This window comes from Equus asinus, chromosome 22 (genome assembly GCF_041296235.1).
Source record: "Equus asinus isolate D_3611 breed Donkey chromosome 22, EquAss-T2T_v2, whole genome shotgun sequence".
Taxonomy (NCBI): domain Eukaryota; kingdom Metazoa; phylum Chordata; class Mammalia; order Perissodactyla; family Equidae; genus Equus; species Equus asinus.
In genome coordinates, this window is record NC_091811.1 from 21,565,981 (window position 1) to 21,590,323 (window position 24,343).

Sequence of the window (24,343 nt, forward strand, 5' to 3'; positions counted from 1 at the left end):
TATTTAATAAACATCATTTATAAATTTTGTTTTTCTTTCTTATCTTTTCTTAAATTTTTCCACCCACACCTTTTGAATTCCTTGACTTCAGCTCAAATTCATGATCCAGCACCACTATTCTCTCTCATGCACTCATACTGTACCCTGTGTGCATCTTGGAACATCATTTGTCATGGCAGGTATGTGGTGGATTCTGAAAAATAATATAAAACTAACTCCTGGGTATCAGTATGTGTCCGGGATAACTTAAGGGTAATGCTTATGTATCGGATAGCACAATTAATATTATAATTAACAGATTGACACGTATAAACACTTTTCACATTCATTTTAATTTCCTATTCTTCATTCTGTAACTTATAAATCATTTTGTGCAGCTTTTCCAAGGGGCTTAAGAGTGAGTGGTATTTATGGTACTTCTGAATTCTAAGTGAGAAACCAAATTCACTTGGTTAAATTATGATAAACAAAACTCTAATATAGAAAACTGTAATGAGTCCAATGTAAATGCATAAAAGGCTTATATACCCCAAATATTACGATGAACTCTGATTATCTGCCTGTAGTTGCTCACAGCCCTTGATTTCCTAATTGTTTTCCTTTGCTCCTGCTGTTAACTACTTAAGTTTTCATATTCTGTGGGATCCAGCTCAAAATCCAATTACTATATGAATCCTTTCTTTCCTGAATTTTTCTTGAAATTGTCCCTCACTCTTCTCATGATCATGTAGTACTTCTTTCATAACTCACTTCAGCAATTTCAGCACCATTCATTTGTCAAACAGCTTGAGTCCTTACCACATGCTATGACTCTTGAGCACTAAGGAGACAAAAGTGAATAAGATATCATCACTATCATAGTGTATTACCAGACTTGAAGCTATTTTTTAAAAATCTATCAACCTTTGGGGGGAAAATAAAAACACTCTCTGAATTCCACCACTGACCTGCCTAATTATGGGTGCACAAATTTATTTTCTTAATTAATTTAAGACTTAAAAAAAATTCCAGGGGCTGACCCAGTGGTGTAGTAATTAAGTTTGCGTGCTCCACTTTGTTTGCCTGGGGTTCGTAGGTTAGTATCCCAGGCACCGACCTACGCACTGCTCATCAAGCCATACTGTGGCAGCGTCCCACATACAAAACAGAAGAAGATTGGCATGGATGTTAGCTAAGGGACAATCTTCCTCACACACACACACACACAAAAACCAGTTCCACCAATACACAAGGATCTTTACTGGCTCAGGAAATGTGCAAATGCTATTTCCTTTGCCTACTAAGCTTTTCCCATTTACTTCCCCCTCTAGTTAACTCCTATTTGCTGCTAAGAGCTCAGTTTATAGGTCTCTTCAGAAAAAGACTTTCTCCTAAGCACTACCATCCCATTGTCTGTGACATGTTCTTTTTAGCATACTATAATTCTTTTAATGCTTTCCACAGGAATAACTTATTATAGTTAATAAATTATTGGTAATTTTATTGTCTTACCCTTTACCTTATCCTTTATAACATGGTGTAAAGGACTGTGTCTGACTTGTTCACAGTAATATCCCCTGAGCATATCATACTGTGGTGTGTGTAGTAGATTCTAAATTAATATTTATTGATAGAATGAACAAATAGCAAGTGGTTTTTGTCTGAGTAAATATTAGCAAAAAATCTTGAAAATTCCAATACTATTAATTATGGTTTATATTTCACTCAGGATCTAGCTGCTGTGTTTGTACAGAAAGTGGATTGAGAACACAGGCAACTGTTAGTTCTTTGCTAACAATGAAAATAGTTTAAGAGAGCTGGGTTCTCTGTGCTCCTTAGAATTCCATTACGCTTCAGATGGAAAGCAAGGACAATTTAGTGTGTACTTAATCCTGATTTTACACATTTTCCTTTGGCAGGCAGCTTGATGTAGGAAACAAACTAAGTATGTAACAAATACTTTGATCTGATTCCTCATTCGGATATTAAATGGCTAATTACGTTTGAGGAAGAGATTAATTTCCTGTACCCTGAAATACTCATTAAAAAGTGGCATACAATGCTTCAAAGACTGACATAATAGGGATAAAAATCAAGATGGCAGATAGAGTGTATATAACATTTATTTTTTCACCACGCCTCTTTTCTTGCCAATTACCTCAACACATTAAAATAAAGAGTGACAACAAATAACATGCATCAACTTTGTTTCAGTACTTCCTATGACCTACTAAATTAAGAAGTATCGTCCTCACTTTTCTGAAATGAAAAATAATGTTAATGGTTTTTGTCTAGCTCTTTCTGAATGAAGATATGGACATTCTATTTAGCTCTGAAAATGCATACAACAGTTTGCTCATATGTATTATCTGTGATATTGTGACATAATAAGAAATATATATTTGGTCTTCCTCCATAGTTCTTGATATGGAGTTCTTAAGACCCTTGTAATTTTCTGAGTGATAGGAAATTACATAAATAGGAGTGAAAAGAGTATCCTTGTTATTCATAATAAGCCCTTTTCAACCTTATCTGAATTAATGCTAATTAGGTGACTTTTGGAGAAGAAGAGCTGATTGCCAGAGGAATCAACCATGTAATTAGAGGATTGGAACTTTCAACCCCACCCCCAGACCAATAGGGAGGGGAAAAGGGCTGGAGATTGAATTCAATTGCCAATGGCTAACAATTTAATCAATCATGCCTACCATAATGGAAGCTTCATAAAAACCCTAAACAAAGGGATTCAGAGAGCTCCCAGGTTGGTGCACAATATCCATGTGCTGAGAGGGTGGTGCACACACCCACAATGAGCATGGAAGCTATGTGCCCCTTGCCACATACCTTGCCCTGTGTATCTCTTCCCTTCAGCTCTTCTTGACATGTATCCTTCATAATATACTGGTAATAATAAGTAACCTGTTTCCCTGGGTTCTGTGAGCCATTCTAGCAAATTATTGAACCTGAGAAGGAGGTTGTGGAACCTGCAATCTGTAGCCAAATCAAACAGAAGTTATAAGTAAATTGAGGATTGTAATTGGCATCTGAGGTTGGGGGGAGCAGTCTTGTGGTCCTAAGCCCTTAACCTGTGGGGTCCACGCTAACTCTGGGCAGTTAGTGTCAAAACTGAAATAAATTATAGGACACCCAATCAATGTCCATCAAAAACTGGAGAATTATTTGGAGTGGGAAAATTTGGCGTCAGAAGTGAAGTAACAGAGAAAGACAGTTTACTTTAACTATCCAATCACAGAGGAGAACAAATTTGATGGTCACTCTCAGTAGTCCTAAATTCTAACAGTTGCAAACCTTTGACCAATACTTGGAAATATGTGATTTACACACTAATTGCTTCTAAATTTTTTCAGGGGAATGTAATCCATTCTCTAGTCACATAAATTTAATGAATTTATATATTTTTTCTTTTTTTCCCTGATGCTTCTTGTCTTAATCTTATCCATCAGCAAAAGAGTTATTTACTTGTGCATTTGAAGATCTTTTTTTTCTAGTCAGTCCTGAAAATCCATTTCCTAAAAGTCATGAGTTGACTATTGTGTAATTCTCTTTTGACTGTTACATATGTAACTTCAGAAACTTGGATTGACATCCCCATTTTATTTCTAGTATTATATTTCACCTAAAACGATTAAAACTAAGAATAAAAATTGGATTACAGCATTCATAGAGTCAAGGATAGGTAAATTTATTTTCATTTATTTTTCAAGATATAAGTCCACTAGGACTGCAGGGCAGAACAGTTCTCACTCCTAAATGAAGGTCGATTTAGGAAAGATGCACTTAAGCTATATGTTGAAAGACGCGGATTAGAAAATAATACTTAAAAATGCTTGAACTCTAAGAGAATTTGTCCCTTATGCTTCCTACATGTATGTAAAGTTTTGTCTCTACTTTCTATTTATTTTCAAAGTAATATACCTTAAATGTAAAATAAACCTCTTGGTACCAAAGAACTTATAATGAAAATCACCAATTTTCTGTCCAACCTTTCCCATCTCCCCACTCTCTTTTCTTGAGGCAACTTCTTTTGCTACAGAGATTTTTTCTGTAATCGAACCAGAGAAGTTCTTTTATTTCGCCACACCAAAGTATAGATAGACTCATGTAACATCATTACCCTACCAGGTGTCCAGGGATCCATTCCTTTCTAGATCTTATGAGCATATATTACAGTTGCAAGGAGAATGGGGATCCAAAAAGTTTAAAATAGGATGATAGTGTCTACACTCAGGAGGAAATCTCCAACAGAAGCTGCCTCCCTGCCCCCAAGAAAGGAAAACCTTTTGCTCACCCAATTAGAGACTGAGTAGTACTCTTGTAAAGGCTCCAGCTGCTCCTTCAGCAACTGTATCACTTCCAGGCATTTGTGATAACAGATACTGGCTAAGCACAGAAAAGTGGTGACTCAAGGCAAAGGTTTTCTCGCAGCTTGGCCTCTCCCTTCCCATTAGTCATATTTAACTGAGGCCTTTCTGACTTCTTTTTCTTAATATTCCCACTCCTCAACCTGACTTATATTCCTCATTCCCTCTTTCCATCATTTCCCTCTTTCCTCATTTTCTGTTTTTTGCTATGAAATTAGAAAATTAACACTGAAGAATCCAGCTGAGTCAATGTCTGCATGTTGGAGGTAGAGAGGGGTATGGAAGTACTGTGGAAAACACATACAACACAAACAGTAAGTGTAAGTTTGTACTTCCAACATATAATCTTGCAACATCTGCATGGTCCTAAATAACATGATGTTTGCTATTTTTTTATTTATGAAACAGTTTTTTACTCTAATTATGATAGCTGAGAAGTCAATTCAAGTATGTCCAGACTAGAAACTCTTTTTCTCTTACAGCTTTCCTCTTTTTTTAATATGAAAGATGACAAATCTAAAATGCACAAGTCATAAGTGCACACTTGAAATTTTTGTCTATGTAAATTGCCATGCAATTACTCCCTGATTTGAGACGTAGACCATTTCTAGCACTAACAAAGCCTTCTTCATGCCCCTTAGCTCTCAATAATTATTCTTCACCCCTAAGATAATCACTATTCTAATATCAAACTCTGTAAAATATTTTTGCCTGTTCTTGGACATAAAGATGGAATCATAGAGTACATACTCTTTGTGTCTGGATTCTTCCACTCAGCATCATGTCCGTGAGATTTTTCTCATTACTAGGTATAACTCATTACATGATTATACAACTATTTCCTTGTCAATTCTATTCTTTTACTAGTGATGGTCATTTTGGTTACTTCTTATTTTTTTAATGCTGTGAATAAAACTTCTCTAAACAATTTTGTATTTCTTGTACATCACTTCTTGTGAACATGTGTTCTCATTTCCCTTGCATATATTCAGGAATTAAATTTCTAAGTCATGTTGTGGGCATATATTTTGTTCTACTACACAATACCAAACAGTTTTCCAAGGTGCTAGGAAAAATCAATAATTTTATCAATAGTTTTATGCAACTTTCTTTTGCTTTACATCCTTGCCAACACTTCATGTTGTCAATCTTTCTGATTTTACATATGCTGGACTGTATTATGTATTCATACACAATTGTAGCATAAATTGCATTTCTCTTATGATTAATGGCGCTGGTAACTTTTTGTTTGTTTGGATATCCTCTTCTATGTAATGTCTGTTAAGTTTTTGGTCATTATTCATTGTTTTTTTTTAAATATATATATTCTGGATACAGTTTGTTAGATATATAGATTGCAAATATCTTCTTTTATTCAATAACTGATTTTTAATGTGTCATGAACAGAATGGAACCTTTCTATAAGTAGAAAACAATTTTAATTAATTCTTATTAATCAATCTTTTCATTATGTATTACTCATTTTTTTGTCTCGATCAAGAAATATTTTTCTGTCTATAAGATCAGGAAGATACTATATTTTTTCTTCTGGAAGAGATTTATTTTCAAGTTAATTTTGTTTTATCTACAGCAGAGATCAAAATTACTTTATTTCTGTCAAGAGCTATTTATTGAAAAGTCATTTTGCCTACTAAATTACAATGATGCCTTTGTCATAAACCAGGCAATGTATATGGCAGTCTAATTCTGGTCTTTCTGTTCTGGTTCAGTGATCTATCTTTGCACAACACTATTCTGTCTTAAATAGTGTAGCTTTATACTAAATCTTGATATCTGACTTTATTCTTGTCCTTAATAATTGCCTAGTTGCCTTGGATATTCTAAGTGGGGTGTGTGTGTGTATGTGTTTGTATAATCTTATCACTTCACATACACACACGGATGAGGTTTTGATTGACATTGCATAGAATCTGTCAATTAAAAGAGAACTGACACCTTAACAATGCTGATTCTTCCAATTCATGCACAAGGATTATCTGTCTTTTTATTTATATTGCCTGTATTTTCTTATAGAAAAGCTTTGTCAATTTCAGCAGAAATGTCTTGCAAAACTTTTTGTTAAATTTTTTCTTAGGCATTTGATAGTTTTTGATGTTATAGAAAATGGTCTTCTTTATCCACTTTCATTTGCTAAATTTTTGTTGCTAGCAAATTAAAAAACATTTGAATTTTTCAGCTTTATTTATGTATAATTGATATGTATACTGAAGAGAACACCTTTAAAGGGTACAATTGGATGTGTTCTGACATATGTATGTATCCATGAAATCACCATTAAAATGATGCACACATCCCTCATGCCCCCAAATTTCCTTGTGCCCTTTGTCGTCTGTGGTTGGTGCTACCATGTCAGTTCAGTTTCAAAACCTTCATTATGTTGCTTGGAGTCTGCCTTGCTCAATAACCACTTCGTTGTTATTGTGAGACTTTAGACAGTGGTAGAGATCACGTTCAGTTCTCAAAGCCTTTGCTATGCTGTCATGGGTTTGTTCCACACTTGTGCAGCTAGTAGGTGAACCCTGAGTTTGTATCAGCTTATATACAAAATTAATTCTCCAACTTTCTCCTCTCTGAGATTTTCTCTATCCTCTCCAGTTCCGGAAGTCCTTCTTCCTATAGTTTTCTGGGCAGGAAGACAGACTTCTCTCAAAGTTTAAACTTCCCATACACCAATCTCTTTTTCCTTTCCTTCTGACTTACTTTACAACTGGAAATTTGTAACTTTTGACTCCCTGCATGCATTTCACCCACTCCCTACCCCTGCCTCTGGCAACCACCAATCTGTTCTCTGAGCTTGTTTTCTGTTTTTCGGGTCTTTTTAGATTCCACATATAAGTGAGATCATACAGTATTTGTCTTTCTCTGTCTGATGACTTATTTCACTTAGCATAATGCCCTCAAGTTCTACCCATGTTGTCACAATTGGCAAGATTTCCTTCATAAATAATATTCCATATATGTATATATACACACTACATTTTCTTTGTCCATTCACCCATCAGTGGACATTTAGTTTGTTTCCATATCTTGGCTATTTCAAATAATGCTGCAATGAATATGGGGGTGAATATATCTTTTCAAGCTAGTGTTTTCATTTTCTGCAGATAAATACTCAGAAGTGGAATTATTGGATAATATGGTAGTTCTTTTTTTAATTTATTGAAAAATTCCCTAGAGGCTTCACCAACTTACATTCCCACCAGCAGTGCACAAGGGTTTCCTTTTCTCCACATCCTCACCAACACTTATTATTTCTTGTCTTTTTGATAATAGCCATTTTAACTGGTACCAGGTGACATCTCATTGTGGTCTGGATTTACATTTTCCTGATGCCTAGTGATGTTGAGCACCTTTTCATGTACCTGTTGGCCATCTGTATATCTTCACTTCACTATATATTCATCCTCTGCCCATTTTTAATAGGATTGTTTGTTTTTTTGCTATTAAATTGTATGAGTTTTTTACATCTTCTGGATATTAACTCCTTATCAGATATTTGGTTTGCAAATATTTTCTCTCTTCCAGTAACTTGCATTTTTATTTTGTTGATGGTTTCCTAAGATGTGTGGAAGCTTTTTAGTTTGATGTAGTCCCACTTATTTTCGCTTTTGTTGCCTTTGCTTTTAGTGTCATACCCAAAGAATTATCACCAAAACTGATGTCAAGGAGCTTACTATGTGTGTTTTCTTCTGGGGATTTTATGGTTTCAGGGCTTATCTTCAAGTCTTTAATCTGTTTTGAGTCAATTTTTGTGTACAGTTTAAGATAACGGTCCAGTTTCATTCTTTTGCATGCAGCTGTCCAGTTTGTCCAACACTATTTATTGAAGAGACAGTCCTTTCCCCATTGAATATTCTTGGCCATCTGTGGTTTCCATGTCACTCTTCATAGAAACAGTACAGCCCAGCATCCTCATTAACCTTGCCCTCTTCCAGCTGCCTCATGACAGTCCTGCAGCCCCCTCTTGCTGCCCAGGTACACCATCCCAAGGGCAGCGTGGGGCAGTCTCTTGCAGCCCATCTTTTCTGAGACTGTCTTAGGTGATGCATAGCCTACTCCACCCGTCCACCCAACAAGTTGCTATCGCAGTCTTACTGCACAATCCAAAGTCTGAGACCTTTTTTGTTTCTTTGTTATCTATGATCTTGTTTGAAGAAAATAAATATTTCCCAACCTCTTTAAAAAAATAATTTCTTCTTTCTCTCCATCTCCCTTGTTTATTTCAGTTCAGACCTCTTGCCTAGTCTTAAATTAATTGACCATATGTGCGTGGATTTATTTCTATTCAGAATATTTCTAAGTAAATTGTAATGGAATATCTCTATTCCGTTCCATTGATCTATGTGTCTGTTTTTATGCTAATACCACACTGTTTTGATTATTATAGCTTTGCAATATAGTTTAAAATCAAGAAGTGTGATGCTCCAGCTTTGTTTTTGTCTCTCAAGATTGCTTTGGTTCTTTGGGGTCTTTTGTGGGTTCCATAAAACTTTAAATTTTTTTGTTCTATTTCTGTGAAAAGTGAGTTTTGAATTTTTATTGGGATTGCATTGAATCTGTAGATTGCTTTGGGTAGTACGGACATTTCAACAATATTAATTCTTCCAATCCATGAGAACAGATTAGTTTTCTCTTTATTTGTATCTTGTTCAATTATTTCATCAATGTTTTATAGTGTTCAGTGAATAGTTCTTTTACCTCCTTTGTTAAATTTATTTCCAGATATTTTATTCTTTTTGATATAAATGGAGTTCTTTTCTTAATTTCTCTTTCTGATAATTCATTATTAGTGTATAGAAATGCAACAAGTTTTGTATATTGATTTTGCATCCTACAACTGTGCTGAATTCATTGATTAATTCTAACAATTTTTTGGTGGAGTCTTTAGGATTTTCTACCTTATAATATCATGTCATCTGCAAATAGTGACAGTTTTACTTCTTTCTTTCCAATTTGGATGTCTTTTATTTCTTTTTCTTGCTTAATTGATCTGTTTAGGACTTCCAATAGCATTTTGAATAAAAGTTGCAAGAGTGAGTAACTTTGTCTTGTTCCTGATCTTAGAGGAAAAACTTTCAGCTTTTCACTGTTGAGCATGATGTTAGCTATGGCCTTGTCATATATGACCTTTATTATGTTGAATTATGTTCCCTCTATACTCACTTTGTATAGTGAGTATACAAAATAAACCTCACGTGGTCATCATGTATGATCTTTTTACTATATTGTTGAATTTGGCTTGCTAGTCTTTTGTTGAGGTTTCCTGCATCTATGGCATCTTAAGAGAATGTAGTTTTAAAGGTATATTTCTTCGATTTTTAAAGAGTAACATGATTGATATTAAAAAGTTGAAAAGCTTAGGAAGAGTAAAGTTAAAAATTAAATTAATCAATAAGTCTAACTAAACGAAATTTATTCATATTTGGATGCATTTTTTCAGTCATTTTCATACAGATATAAGGTTATATATGTAAAACATATGACCTTCATATGCATTTCAAAAATAAAATTTTTCTTACTGTAAATGTATTTCATATTTTTTCTAAAGCTCTTTTTTATGGATATTTAATAAAAATATAGATTTATATTTATGAAAGCATTTTTGAAATTAGAATGTTATCTATTATATATATAAATTCAGAATTATATACATCCATAGTTTATTTGTATGGCGGTTGTTTTTCAAAACAATAAGTATTTTTCATAATATGATTATCAATATTTTCTGAAGACATTGTGCTTACATTCAATTATGTAGCATTTTTTGATGTGTAGAGTTTTAGGTTTTGTCTTCCTTCTGCTTATTATATGATTATTATAATTTTATTATTGTAAATCATAATTTAAGAAATCCTTGTAAGTAACTATAACACTTATATCATTATCTTTTTGGAATTAATTTGTACAAAAATTTGGGGTCAAGAAGTATGCACATAATTAAGACAAAAGTTAAGATTTTTTATCATGAGTTTACCCATGTTTTATACATTATTTCAATCACAATTTTAATACATAATATCTATAAAATTTATCTATTATAGCTTATCAAATATTTTAAACTATTGAATACGTGTCCTTTTAGATTTCTAAACCTTCAGAATTTAAAATAAATGTATCATTTTGAAAATTTTCAAACTTGATACTTTGTTCTTATTTCTGTTTTTTTCCTATCTAGACTTCTAGAAGTGCAATTACTCATCAAAGATGTTATTTATTTATTTATTTATTTATTTATTTATTTTTGGTGAGGAAGATTGGTCCTAAGCTGACATCTGTGCCAATCTCCCTCTATTTTGTATGTGGGATGTCACCACAGCATGGCTTGATGAGCGGCTTTTAGGTCTATGCCCAGGATCTGAACCCTCAATCCCCAGGCCACTGTAGAGTGCACAAACTTAACCACTAAGCCACCGGGCTAGTCCAGTTCAACGATTTTAAATAGTTTATTGGCTTGACAAATATTAAGTTTCATTTTCAACATTGGCAGTAATTTATAAACACACAGGTAGTGTATAATTTGTTATGCTTTCAAAGGTACAGTGTAGGAAAATTTCTAATCTTTCGTAGGTGAAAACTTATACTTTAAGTATAATTCTATCATTTCTATATAAAGGAAAAATAATCCTTTCCTTTTTAGCTATTTGAATTTCCTCTTTATAGAATAAGCTAGTCAAGCACATTATCCATTTAGCTGTAGGAAATTTTCTCAATTTCAGATTACTATGTTTTCATTTTGTCTCTCTTTTCTTTTGTTTACTATGCAAATAATAATAAATATTCAAAAGCATTATTGTGAGGGTTAGAGAAGATATAAGAACTCTAAACAAAATTATTTTCAGCAGAGTTGTCAATGATCCCCATATTGCTAAATCTCCAGTGCTCAATATTCAAACTTTATCTCACTTGACTTGGCTTCTACAAAAATTCATTCTTCCAGCTTGTGTGGCTGTTTCTCTCTGATGATATTGATTATAGTTTTCAATTTTCTTTCCTGTTCGCTACATAGTATCTATTTTCTCTGACTTCTATTTTCTAAGTTATTAATTATCTATCATTTTGGAAGCTACCTGGATACATGGTATTCTTTGTGTCTCTATTGACCTCAAAAATTGATTCAAATATATATGAATTAATATCACTTCTGGGTAAATCACCAAGTTTCAGTAATTTTAGTTTTTTTCTCTCATGCTGCTGAATTTCTCAAAAAATGTTCCCCCATATCATGCTTTATCATAAATTCATCAATTTATGCATTCACTCAACAAATATTTATTGACTGCTTACTTTGTGCTACATATTCTCCTAGCTGTTTTGGATCCAATAGTGAAAAATTATATCTCTGAACCCATGAAGAGACTCTTCCAGAGGGAAGAGAAAGAAAGCAACAAAAACATAATGAATAAGTAAATTGTAAGTATGACTATGAAAATTATGAGAACATGTTAAAGGATAATATAAAAAAAAATCAGAATTTCCTATGTGTGAGTGTCTGTGTCTCCTGAATGTCTGTTCACTTTTTTCAAGAGAATAACTATTTTCCTCCACTACTAGTTACTGAGAGGTAGAAGAATGATAATCTCTTTATGGCTTGGAGGAGGGATGGGAAAATGCAGAGACACCTTAACCCTTACCCTTCCTCAGTATAATAAACCTCAACTTGACTTTGGTTCTAATCTTTAGATACCAGGGTTTCATTTTTCTTATTCTGCCCATCATAATAACTAATATTCACTAGGGATTTGTTAAAGTTTAAGCAAAACGTCTATTGTAACTATTCTGCTCTTATCTCCTGTCCCATTCTTTCATCTTTTTTCTTTATACCATTTTATTTTATTTCTATTATTTTAAAGGGATGTCATGATGAATCAGAGATGAACTCATATGTTCAATATGCCATGTTTAATCAGAAGTTCCTTTACATATTTGATTCTAAGTGGAAATCACATGTCTAAATATTCCAATCTTCTTCATGGAAGAATGCTTCCTACAAATTTCTATAGTCTGGTTGGAATAACCTTGACATATGGTTCTGATTGCAAATCCAAGTATAGCAGAATTATCCTGATGTATCCATTCTCTGCCAGTGGAACATGGAAGCAGCTTGAGAAATTCAGAACACATGAGGCACTGCTCTGAGACACCACCCCCCAAAATTCTAATTTCTTAAGAAAAAGAAAATCTGTGGAGTTAGAATATCATTGGGTTACAACTAGCCATTTCCTGAGAAAATTTTTTGCTGAAGAAGATTAGCCCTGAGCTAACATCTGTTGCCAATCTTCCTCCAATTTATACATGCGTCATCGCCACAGCATGGCTGATGAGTGGCGTAGGTCTATACCTGGGATCCAAACCCATGAACCTGGGCCACTGAAGCGGAGTACCCTGAACTTAACCACTATGCCATGGAGTCCGCCCCAGGAAATTTTTAAGAGTTTTCTTTTTAGGTACTCACACAATGCCAAAAACGTCTGTTACTGCATCTAAAACATTCCAACTTGAATTATGAGTTCTCTCTAAATTTCAATTCCTACTTATACTTGGTTTCTTTGTTATTTTTTGACTTTGTGGTTATATAACAATATAAATAGTTGCTTGTATCTCATGCAATCCTCTCTTCTGTACTTTATACCATATGTCTAAGTTTTAGGCAGTCTCAGTGAAACCATGAAACCATCATTATATCTGATGATTTTAATCTAGTGAGTAATGGAGGCCTATGTGGCCCTCTGAAATAGATTCCAAATAAATCCTGCCCACACTACATCCTCTGCTTTTCCTGGCCATTCTTGTCTCTGCATTACGAAACATGCCAGGAACACAGCTGAGAAAACAAAAACAAATAGAAGGAACATGTATTTTTTCATTTTTCAAGAACTTTCCCAAAAATTTTACTCATAAGTGACATCAATCCTTCTCAAAAGTTATTGCTTCCATTTACTCAATTCTTTTACAGAACTGGATTCTCTTGAACCTCTCAAATGCCAAAGCCCACTAACCAAACACTATGACTAACACCCAAATTCTATAACTTTTATGTCTCAATCACACTCTCCCATGCACACACACACACACACACACCCATTTTAACAGTTTATTTTATATGTGTGTATACACTTTTCATTCTTCTCAAAATTTTTTTCTATGTCACCTATTTTAATTCTATGTCACAGAGAACCTGGAAATCAGACTGACAAAGAAATACATTTTCTTAAAATATAGGACAATAATGCCACCTGAAAAGGGGAAAAAATATGCTATGGTTTGGATTAGGATGGGGAAGAAGGGAACACTCACACATTAATAAATGGGTCTCCAAAAAATTTACTTAAATCTTTGTGTAGGCTGAATGAGTAGAGCAAAACAAACAAAGAATATGAAAACCCATCACCTGTCCATGGTTTTCCATTGATTCTCATCTGAGAATCTGAAGAGTAAAAGAATAAGAATACAAAAGCAGAGATTTCAAGTAGGGGAAGATCAACAATGTCAAATTGTATCCATAAGCCAGCAAGATCATAATAGATGTGTCACTAACAAGATCATTAGTGGCATTCTTGAGAGCAATTTAACTAGTGACAGCAGCAGAGTTCAAAATGGAGATGATGAAGGAAGCAAAGGGAGGTAAAGATCAGAGTCAATGAAACTGTTCTTTCAAAAATTTCAAGAGAGAAGTATGGGAGAGAGTTTGATAGCTAGAGAAGAATGAAAGGAGAAAGGGTGGCTGTTTGCTTGTTCATTTTCTTGTCTTGTGAATTATTTTTAAGTCAGAGAGGTGTGAAATGCCTTCTAAAATAAGTGGAAGAAGTTAGGTAGGTTAAGTGAAAGGACTAAGCAATGTACTGAGAAATGGGGAAGGAATTTGTAAATGTAAGCACAATCAGATACATAATAGAAAATACTGGTAGACTACTGTTCTAAAAATACTTAAAATTTCCCTAGTAAAATTTTAAGAACAAAAACAAGCAAATGGAAAAAATACAAGCAGTCAGCTAAGGAGTTGATATATTAAATATATGATAGGCTCATTAAATAAAATATTTACAGCACTAAAACCCCCAACAGGCAAAAATATATCAGCAGATTAGTCATAGAAGAAATAAAAATAGTTAAAATGTTCACTAAAGAAAAGCACTGAAGAAAATGTAAAGTAAAACCATAGTGTCAACAATGTTTGCCTATAAAATTTCAAACTTGATTGTAACAGACTTGATGACAAACTATAATGCAACATTTTATCATGTGAAAAAATGGAAATTACCTCAGTGGCTGAAAAGAGAAGTCAAATAAATTATGATATATTCATGACAGTGAATATTATATAGTCAATTTACACACATTTTTAAAAAATATAATGAACTATTAAAGGAGGAAAAGCAGTTTTAAGGGGGCCAGCTGGGTTGCATAATCGTTAAGTTCATGTGCTCCACTTCTTCAGCCGGGGGTTCACAGCTTTGGATCCCAGGCGCAGACCTACACGCTGCTCATCAAGCCATGCTGTGGCAGCATCCCACATACAAAAAATAGAGGAGGATCGACACTGATGTTAGCTCAGTGACAATCTTCCTCACACACACAAAAAACAAAAACGGTTTTAAGTAGGAAAAATAGACATATTAAAAGTAAGAAAGCAAAATGTTGATAGTCTGGCTTCTGAGTGAAACGATTAGTGATTGGATTATCATCTCTATCTTTTCTCAAATTTTCAAACATTATAAAATTATTGCTTATAATTATTTATTCTTTTCTATTTGAAAAAGAATAAATATTTCTTTCTTGCATTTACTATTAAACTAATATTAAGACCATTAACTCCAGAATAGTTTTACATAGTGAATTGGCAGATGTGCAAAATCATATAGCCATGTAAGGCCTAGACATTTCTTTGTAGTTTAATTAATAAGCACTCAAAAGCTGTGAATAAACATATAAAAGCTAGTGCTGAACAAATTTACTAATCTTTTTCTAATAGGCTGTTCTGCCCCATCGTCTTCATGGAAATTAACTACAGTGGTTCTGTGGATCCTCTGCTTGGCGCTCCTTGTGTCTGTTGGAATCTCAGCCACAGAGTGTAAGTCTCTCTGACGGAAAACAAGTCAGCTTGTTCACTGTTCATAGAAAGGAATCTCTAAGATCATTTCTTTTTATTTTTAATTTAATTTCCTAAGCACGAATTAGTTATATTCTTGGCATTGTCTCTGTGCTAGAGGTCATTTTAAGAGTAACCTCCAATTGCTAACCACACCTTTGTCCTGAACTTTTATGACTTCATCCTTAGGCCCATTCTTGCTGCTGGTCTCATCCAGCTGGAAGAGCTCTTCTTCCTTTTGCTGCCTGTTAAATTTATGTCTTACTTAAACTTGCATTGGGATTACTTCTGAGAAATCTGCCTGAGGTTTCTCCTGATCAGAAACAATTGCTCTATAATCTGTGTTCTTACCCGTGTTATGTTCATTTTTCTGTCAGATTTGTTTTGTTATTAGATTTCTTTGTGTATGCCTCTTCAATTATACTGTGCCTTTTGGAGGTCATTGATAATGTATTGTTCCTATTAGTGTTCACACAACAAAACATGTTTTGTGCCATAGCAAATTTATCTCAGGTTAAGTATGACAAACCAAACGGATATTTGTGACCTGGTCTTCAGTAACAGAGACATATTCAGGAAATCTCACTTCCACTCAAGAAATAGATGAGAAGGGATTGATTTCAGGAAATTCGTGGATTCAACCACTGCCAACAAAGGCTCAAGGTAATTTAGGAACAAGATCACGTGTTTTCTAGGAGATAGAAAATAACTATATCTGTGTGTTTATTTGAGAGCACATAAAATAATTAATGAATAAATAAATAAAATATGTTACACACATATAATGCAGTGTTAGATATTCAGAAACATGTTCACTAAAAATCCACTTAAATTTGGAAGTTATTGATAATGCTGACGTATTAACAGTTGTCTGATTAGAATTACAGTGTCATAAGTTACGTCTTAGCATTATTGAAATTAGTTAACAGCACAGCAATTTAAAGTGGGTTAATACATTTTTATCATTTAATTTATGTACTAGTTATCACTTAGTTTTCACAATTTAAACATCTGTTTTTCCATTTATAAATGTACTGCTAAAAGACACCTAGACTTACTCTAATTTTTTCTTTTACTTTGGAAATGTCGTCATTGTGAAGACAACAGGCATGAGCATGGGCAAAACTGCTACTCTTTTTCTAGAAATTTGATTCCTTGGACAGATTGTAAACTTCACTGTTCTACTTCACATTCAAGTTTTCTTAAATTAAATGCTGAAAAAGAGATGGGAAAACAAGTATATGTTTCTTAAATTTTAATGAGTTTCTCTGGGAGATACTTCTTGGACTCTAGAGGCTTTCCCTCTTCTGAGGTCACTATTTCAACACAGGGAACTTTATATGATACACATTAGAACATGCCATTCCCTTTCTTGAAACTCTTTCTCAGGGCCTAGTTCAAAGCCCCTAAGCCATAACAGTTGTGCAAGTTTTATTCATTTCTGAACTTTTGGCTATCTCTGCAGCTTCCTTAGTTACTAATAACTTTCCATTACTTCCGCTCCCTCACTCATTTCTTTCAACATGCTCCCTTTGTGTATTCCTTAAAGTGTAATTCAATTTTCTCCTCACAATTTTACTCTCCTCCTCCCAACCCTGTGTAACTTTACACTAATAAATGCCTATTTACTTTCTTGGTTTATATAGAATCACTATACTCTGAAAAAAAAATTGTTTTGATCACGTGATACTATAAGAGTCCCTGATAACTACTGTCGTTTCATCTTGTACTTCCCTTCTCGTAGCAAAGACTTACTTAATTGATTTTCCCCTTTCTTAGATTCTTAGGTAACAAGTCGACTTGCTGACTTTCACTACTCAGTATCTAGCACAATGTCTAGAGTATTATAAAGGCTCCATTATGGTGGTTTCATGAATAAACAAATTATTGGTTATTTGTGAGTGGCTAAAGAACCCCAAGACCATGTTTTGTTATAGTGATACAATTCCAGACAAAATAAAAATGTTTAATAAAGTTAAAAAATGTTTTAATCTCTATATACATAGACAATTAACCATGAGTATTGATTTAATTTTTTTATTGTCAATCTATCAAGAATTTTGTAAAAAACAACTGTCAACGATGAAATGTTTTATGCATCAGGAGAAGTTTTGGATCAGTTTATATTACAACAGCAACCATCTGAAATGGGCTTGGCTAGCTGGCTCAGCTTTTACCTTGGACAAGTAAGTATCCCGCTGTTTTAAAAGACCAGTCCCAGAATAGCAATATTAATTAACTATCTAGTGTGCATATAATCAGATGTTAAATTCCATGACCGATGGTTCCACACTATGGAGAACAGAAGGGAGAATGGAATGGAAACTGTGGAACATAAAATTATATTAGCAGCATGATAAGAAGTTTATTCAGTCAGTTTTCACATCAATCAAGACTTTTGTGTTGTTATTAGAATTTTTATGTTAGTAAACTAAAGCTTAGGTTATTTAACTTACCAAAGATAACCTGCATAGAAGTAGATATAGTATCAATAGCTTAGCTGATCAACAAAGTAGTCAAGACCCTTGAAAGAGGGAAAAAGCAGACTATACATGTGAAATCTAAAGCTCAAAAAGAGGTCATTTTCGGGTCTTTATCCAACATCTACCTTATTGTTCTAGCTAAATGATAAAACATTTTTCTTTTCTTTTTTACCAGAAGCAGTTTACAAATTACAATTGGTGAATAGAGCAACGTATAATTCAGTTTCCAATATTTGTTTCCTAAAGCCCCTCTCTCCCAGTATCAACTGCATCAATAATACTGATGGAGAAAAGGAGGGAAACACATTTAGTCAGTCAATTATCTATACTTAATAAAAACCATATTCCTTATGTACACTTCTACTTAATTAAAGTTTTGACATCTTTAAGTAATTATATTGTCTTTTATGAAACCTCATCCTGATTACTCCAACTTAGATAGAACTCTTCGAATATTTGACCCTTAGAAATGAATAGTAGTAATGTTTAATGTAGAGGCTACTGGTTTATACTAGTGTGTAACCTAATTTTCTAGGTATAGACAATTTTTGTAGCTCTGCACCATAATAATTTACTACATAATGAACAAAAACACTTTTGGGAGGATTGTGGAAACTATTTTCATAATAATATTGAAATGTTATTTACTGTTTTCAATCTCGTTCTTTGATGAGTACGTGGTGAAGTTTTCCTGAGGCTTCATAACATATAATACCACAAAAGATTAAACGCTGAAGCAGAGATAATGTAGGGGAGGAAGATAATCCTTCTACCTCTAGATCCTTCTTCTGGGCTACAAATTAAATTCACATGAGATGGAATAATAGGAGAAAAATCAAACAAAGCTTTATAATATGTATACATGGGAGAAACCGAGGAAAGATGAGTAACTCAGTCATCTGGCCAAAGCTGCCACCTTAAATATTATGTTCAGCTGAAGGCAAAGGAGGATATTGGGGGAAGTGGTTTGGTATTTCAGAGGGAAGGAAGAAAATTTACATGGAGATGGAAATGCAAATGTTTGTCAAACAACTTTTGCAGGGCCAAAAGTGGGCATGTTGGTGCGTTTCTATCACACCTATTTTACATTATACTATGGTTATCTTATGGCATTAGCTCATTCCTGGAACAGGCCTTCTATGTTAAATTCTTTTAGGCAGTTTGGAGGAAGGTCAAATGTTCTTCCTGAGTCTTCTGAGCCTTTTTTGTCTTCAACTCAAAATAATCCGCATACCAGAGGGGCACATCTTGCGGGGGGGGACCTGCCCTAAACCTCATCGATAAGAATTCAGTTGTTTTCTATCATGCCAGACAATTAAAGATTTGCAAAAATATAAAACAATGATAGTATTGGCATTATTTATTGGTTTTGGAAAATATAATTATTCTTATATTAACACAAAATGTATATGTATTTATTATTGTTGTATATAAATGAATGATTTTTTTTAAATATATGTTTTAATTCTTAACATGGCAAATATGGATAGATATATCCCAAATAACAAAATTTCTTTGGGTTCCCCAACAATTTTTAATAGTTGAAAGTTCTGATCCAAAGTTTTGAGAGCTGCTCTTGTAATAAATATAGCACCAATTTTCCTATCAAAAGGATAACATATGTAAGGCACCCATTTCATCCTAGTATATTATTAAAATAAATTTAAAAGGTTCCCATTTTGCCTGAGCACCCATAGAGAGTAATCAAGACTGAAAACATTTTCAGCATCCCACTTCCATTATTTTTGAATGAAACAAATGCTCTCTTACCGAAACCTAGCAGCTTTTTTCCTCATTAAACAGTCTCCTGGTGTTGCACGTTTTTTATTAGATTCCAGAGTTCTGAGAAAGTTGAGTGAGACAGTTTCTGCCAGCTTTATGATTGCTCTGGTGGAGTGACAGAACTTTGTATTTCCTTACTCTGCCATTTTCTTCCCTTAACATTTGAATGGAACAAACATTATTTATTACTTGCATATTAATAAATTTGCTAAAGAAGTATATGATTCTTTATATTTTTGATAAATGCATTGTAACTTTCCTTTAATAGAATTGATATATGAAATAAATTTGCACTTAAGATGGACATTCTTTTCTCTTCTAGGCTTTGATTAAAAAAGATCTGACACTGCCTATAATCATTGCAAATATAAACAAAACGGTCAGTTATTTGATGGTGATTGCAAAGGACCTGGCCATTGTATATGTAAGAAGACAACATATGAAGATTAAATTTTTAAAAATCATAAGAAAAAAACAGAAAATATTGAAACTTTTCCAAGATGATTTTTCATTTCATTTAATGAAAACATTTATTTACCTAAAAATATCGAATCCCATACAAATTTTTTTTGTAGTAAATATAACATCAATTAAATTTAAACATATTAAACAAGCAGGACTTAAATATGTGACTTAGTAGTAGTGATGGACATGAAATGGAGATAGGTAAAGATGGAAAGAAAATATTAAGAAAATACATAATAGTGACAGCTTTGATAAATCTGTAGTGATCGAAGTTTTAAATCCATCAAAACTTCAAAACTCCAAAACTCCAAATCCTTGAAAACTTCAAATACAATTGAGTGACTGTATATCTTCATATTGAACACAAGTTCTTTGTATTTTCCTGGAGTCTTTTCTCTGCTTCATTACAGTGAGATATCACCAATAGGGGGAAAAGAATGAATGTGACTTCAAAGAACCAGCTTTTTCACAAGTTTAGGAAGCAATGGTTTGGAAATGGTTGTAAAGATAAAGAGAACTTAAAAACTTTTCTTGGCTCTAAAGTGGTCATGGAAGATGAGAATGAACAGAGTTTTTGATAGCATCTTGTAGAAGATTTTAACTTTTGGAATCATGTGTTTTGCATTCTTAAGGAAACATTTAAATAACTAACAACAAACTGAAACCAGCTCAAGACAAGGTTGACATAAGGGAAGCTATATTGTAGAAAAGAGACTATGTCGTAACTTTGAATGACCTCTGAATAACTAACCCAACTGGGTTTGCACCCTCTAGGAGATCCACGTGTTCTGTAGATTTTATGACTCCTGCTAGTGCGTATACCTCCCAGCTGCGATAAGATGGTAATTTTGCTCTTTTGAGTTCTTTAGCAATGTGATGACCCCACCCAAACAGAGAGTCTATGCTGATAGCCATCATCAATGAAAACTGAAAGATCCGATGTGGCAACTCCTGGTCTGTAACACCAGAGGGTCAACATTCCTAACCTCCTCCTCTATAACCCACTGGCCTTCAAGAGTCTGCTTCAAGATTCTGTGCCCCTCTTAAGATGGTTCCTTTGGATATTAGTCATCCATCTTCCCTCTTGCCAGCAGAACTTTCAACTCTTAAAAATTGTTGAGGAACCCAAAGAAATTTTGTTATTTGGGATATATCTATCCATCTATCCAAAGGGCAGATCATGCACTTTGTGCAGTAACAAAACTATCAACCAAAAAAGTACCAACAGTTTTAAAAGAAACTGAAGCAAGCTAACTCTATCTTAAATTGGTAACTACTGAACAGAAAGATGAATTACTTCAAGTGACTAAAACACAGTGCTTTGTTGTTTTTACTGTAAATCCAATGTACTCTATGAACAAAAGCACTTACAAGTAGTACACAGCAATCTTTTTAGTTATATATTGATAATGTTATTTTGAAGTTATTACATGTGTGATGTAGAAAAAAGTAAATATGCAGTTACATTAGCATCACAAGAAAATAAGAATTTCAGTGCAAGAAAAAGATCCAATTATAAAAATAAAAGTATTTAAGTAGAAAGCGTATCAACCTAATTTGAATTGAAGTATAAAAGTATAGCTTTTAAACTGTCATATGCATTTCCTAGCTTGGTACACTGAAAGTCATAGAAGCAATGGCATCCAGTAGCATAAATACTTCAAGTGCCTAGGTTATCATGTCCAAATATTAACAACCTCTAATGGCAACCAAGATTCTTCGGAGAAATCATTAGTTTTAGGTAAGCTAGGAAACATCAAACACACACATACACACATACTCCCCTAGGATAAATTTGTTGTGCCAGAGCACAAAAAAAGCTATAAAACATGAAACTCAGATGGGAATAGTGCATAAAGGACTAGAAGACAACTCAAAGATCTTTCCACTGTCAATTTTAAATTCTGAAATGATCAAAACAATGACAAATTTAAATATAAGTATGATAATTGCAATAAATTAAAACAAATCAAATATAAACAATTATATGAATTTATAATTATACTTAAAAAGTTGTCAGTATGTGAGATCGTTACCTCACAAAGGGCATGATCTGCTTGCCATAAGACAAAAGCCAATCATCAAGAGGCAAGATGCTGGTAGAGCAAGGGCATTTTATTACTGCTTGCTAGCAAAGAGGAAGATGGCTGATTAATGTCCAAAGAACCATCTTAGGCACAGAATTTTGAAGCAATCACATAAACCAGGGGGTAACAGAGGAGGGTGTTAGGAATGTTGACCCTCTGATGTTACAGACTGAGAGTCATCACATCAGATCTATCAGTTTTCATTGGTGATTGCTATCAGCTTAGACTCTCTGTTCAGGTGTCATCTCATTCCTAAGGAACTCAAAAGAATAAAGTTATTGTTTTATTATAGCTGGGAGGTACATGCCAAGCAGGGGTGAGAAAATCTACAGAGCAGCTAGATCTCTTGGAGGGTGCATGTCCAGCCAGGTTAGTTAGTCAGAGGTCATTCAAAGTCACAATATGGTTTCTTTTCTACAATATGGCTTTCCTTATGCCAACCTCGTGTTGAGCTGTTATCAAGATTATCAGGGAAAGAATTGTTTACTCTGAAAATTCATAAAATTTAGTAAAAATTTAACATTTAACCTGCCTTCTCTTTGTGAATTCCATTTCAAAGTATTCAAAGAGTTCATGAAGGGAAGTTTTTAGGGAACAATCCCAGTCACTAAATGCAGAAAGAATGATAGGATTAGAAAATTGCCATTTTGGAAATCTTAATAAAATATTGGAGCTGGGCAAGAATCATCAATTGATTTTAAATCACTAGGTGTAATTTTAATGAGGAAATTTATATTAGAGACATAAGGCTGGTACTATCTGAATCCATAAAATAATCTTAGTTATATAACACGTGGGGCAACTAGATATTATTTGCCGCATAATAAGATAAAATAGTAATAACAAAATCCCATTATGAAGGTTCTTTGACCAAAAACAAACAAATTAAAGAGAATCTTATTATAATCAATCCTTTGTGTTTAACTAACAGTTAACAAGAAATTTAGGGGGTAGAGGAAAATTTAAACAATAATCCAAGGAAGTAATCAGACCAATTACAGAATTTCAGGTATTCAAAAAACGAATAGCCATTTTCTCTGACAGATCAATGGCACAAATAAAACAGAGAGCGGAAGTGTGATAAAGACATAAAAAATTAAATAAGGCTTATCAGTTAGAGATGCACACTGAATATTCAAGAGCAAGATGACAAGATGAGATCTGTTTTGAAATCTGGACATAGGGAAAAAATAAAAATTGGAAGGTGTACATAAGGCAAGAATGAGAAACTGTTGATGAAGTTGAGTGAATGACACATGGGTTTTTTTTTATTACTTATTATACTCATTCTCTCTACTTTTATGTATGTTCGAAACTTCCATAATATTAAAAAATAAAATGGCAAATTAAAAAATATTAACAAAGAATGAGGGTAAAATATAGAATATAGAGATGAATAAAAACTGAGTTTCCGGGGCTGGCCCCGTGGCCCAGTGGTTAAGTTCGCGTGCTCCGCTGCAGGCGGCCCAGTGCTTCGTTGGTTCGAATCCTGGGTGCGGACATGGCACTGCTCATCAAACCACGCTGAGGCAGCGTCCCACATGCCACAACTAGAAGGACACACAACGAAGAATATACAGCTATGTACTGGGGGGCTTTGGGGAGAAAAAGGAAAAAAAATTAAAAATTAAACAAAAAACAACTGAGTTTCCTATCAAAATACCCTCCATTAAAGGAATCCAAAAAGATATACATTGAGAAAAGAAAGTAAAATAGATGAAGATTGTGAAGTGCAAGAGAAAAAAAGTAGAATAATAAAAATGTTTACAAAACCCATTTATCTTATATAGAGGTGGTGGTTGCAAAACATTGTGAATGTACGAAAAGCCACTGAATTGTTCGCTTAAAGTTGTTAATTTTGTAATATGTGAATTTCACTTCAATAAATTACTTTTAAAACTCACTTTTTTTCTTTAAAACAGGTCATGAAGGAACAAAAAGAAGCATAGAAAGAATGAGAAAATAAAAATACGACTAGAAAAATTCTAAACATATATCAATAATTAAAATGATAAAAGTCTCTGATTTTTCCTATTAAAATATTTATTGATAAAACAA

General features: G+C 33.6%; 1 protein-coding gene across 20 annotated transcripts in view; it reads left to right on the forward strand.

The window, feature by feature from the left end:
* Positions 1-24,343, forward strand: part of KLRD1 (killer cell lectin like receptor D1) — a 62,424-nt gene extending 38,081 nt beyond the window's left edge. For 11 of the 20 annotated variants that reach the window (XM_070494096.1, XM_070494091.1, XM_070494094.1 and 8 more), the window contains 6 exons: positions 92-179; positions 11,689-11,792; positions 15,352-15,450; positions 15,968-16,131; positions 17,525-17,654; positions 20,056-23,992. The gene's annotated coding sequence lies outside the window, so the exon portion shown is untranslated. Of the gene's footprint in view, positions 1-91; positions 180-11,688; positions 11,793-15,351; positions 15,451-15,967; positions 16,132-17,524; positions 17,655-20,055; positions 23,993-24,207 lie in introns of those variants that run through there. The other 9 variants (XM_070494082.1, XM_070494086.1, XM_070494083.1 and 6 more) reach the window with 9 other exon arrangements.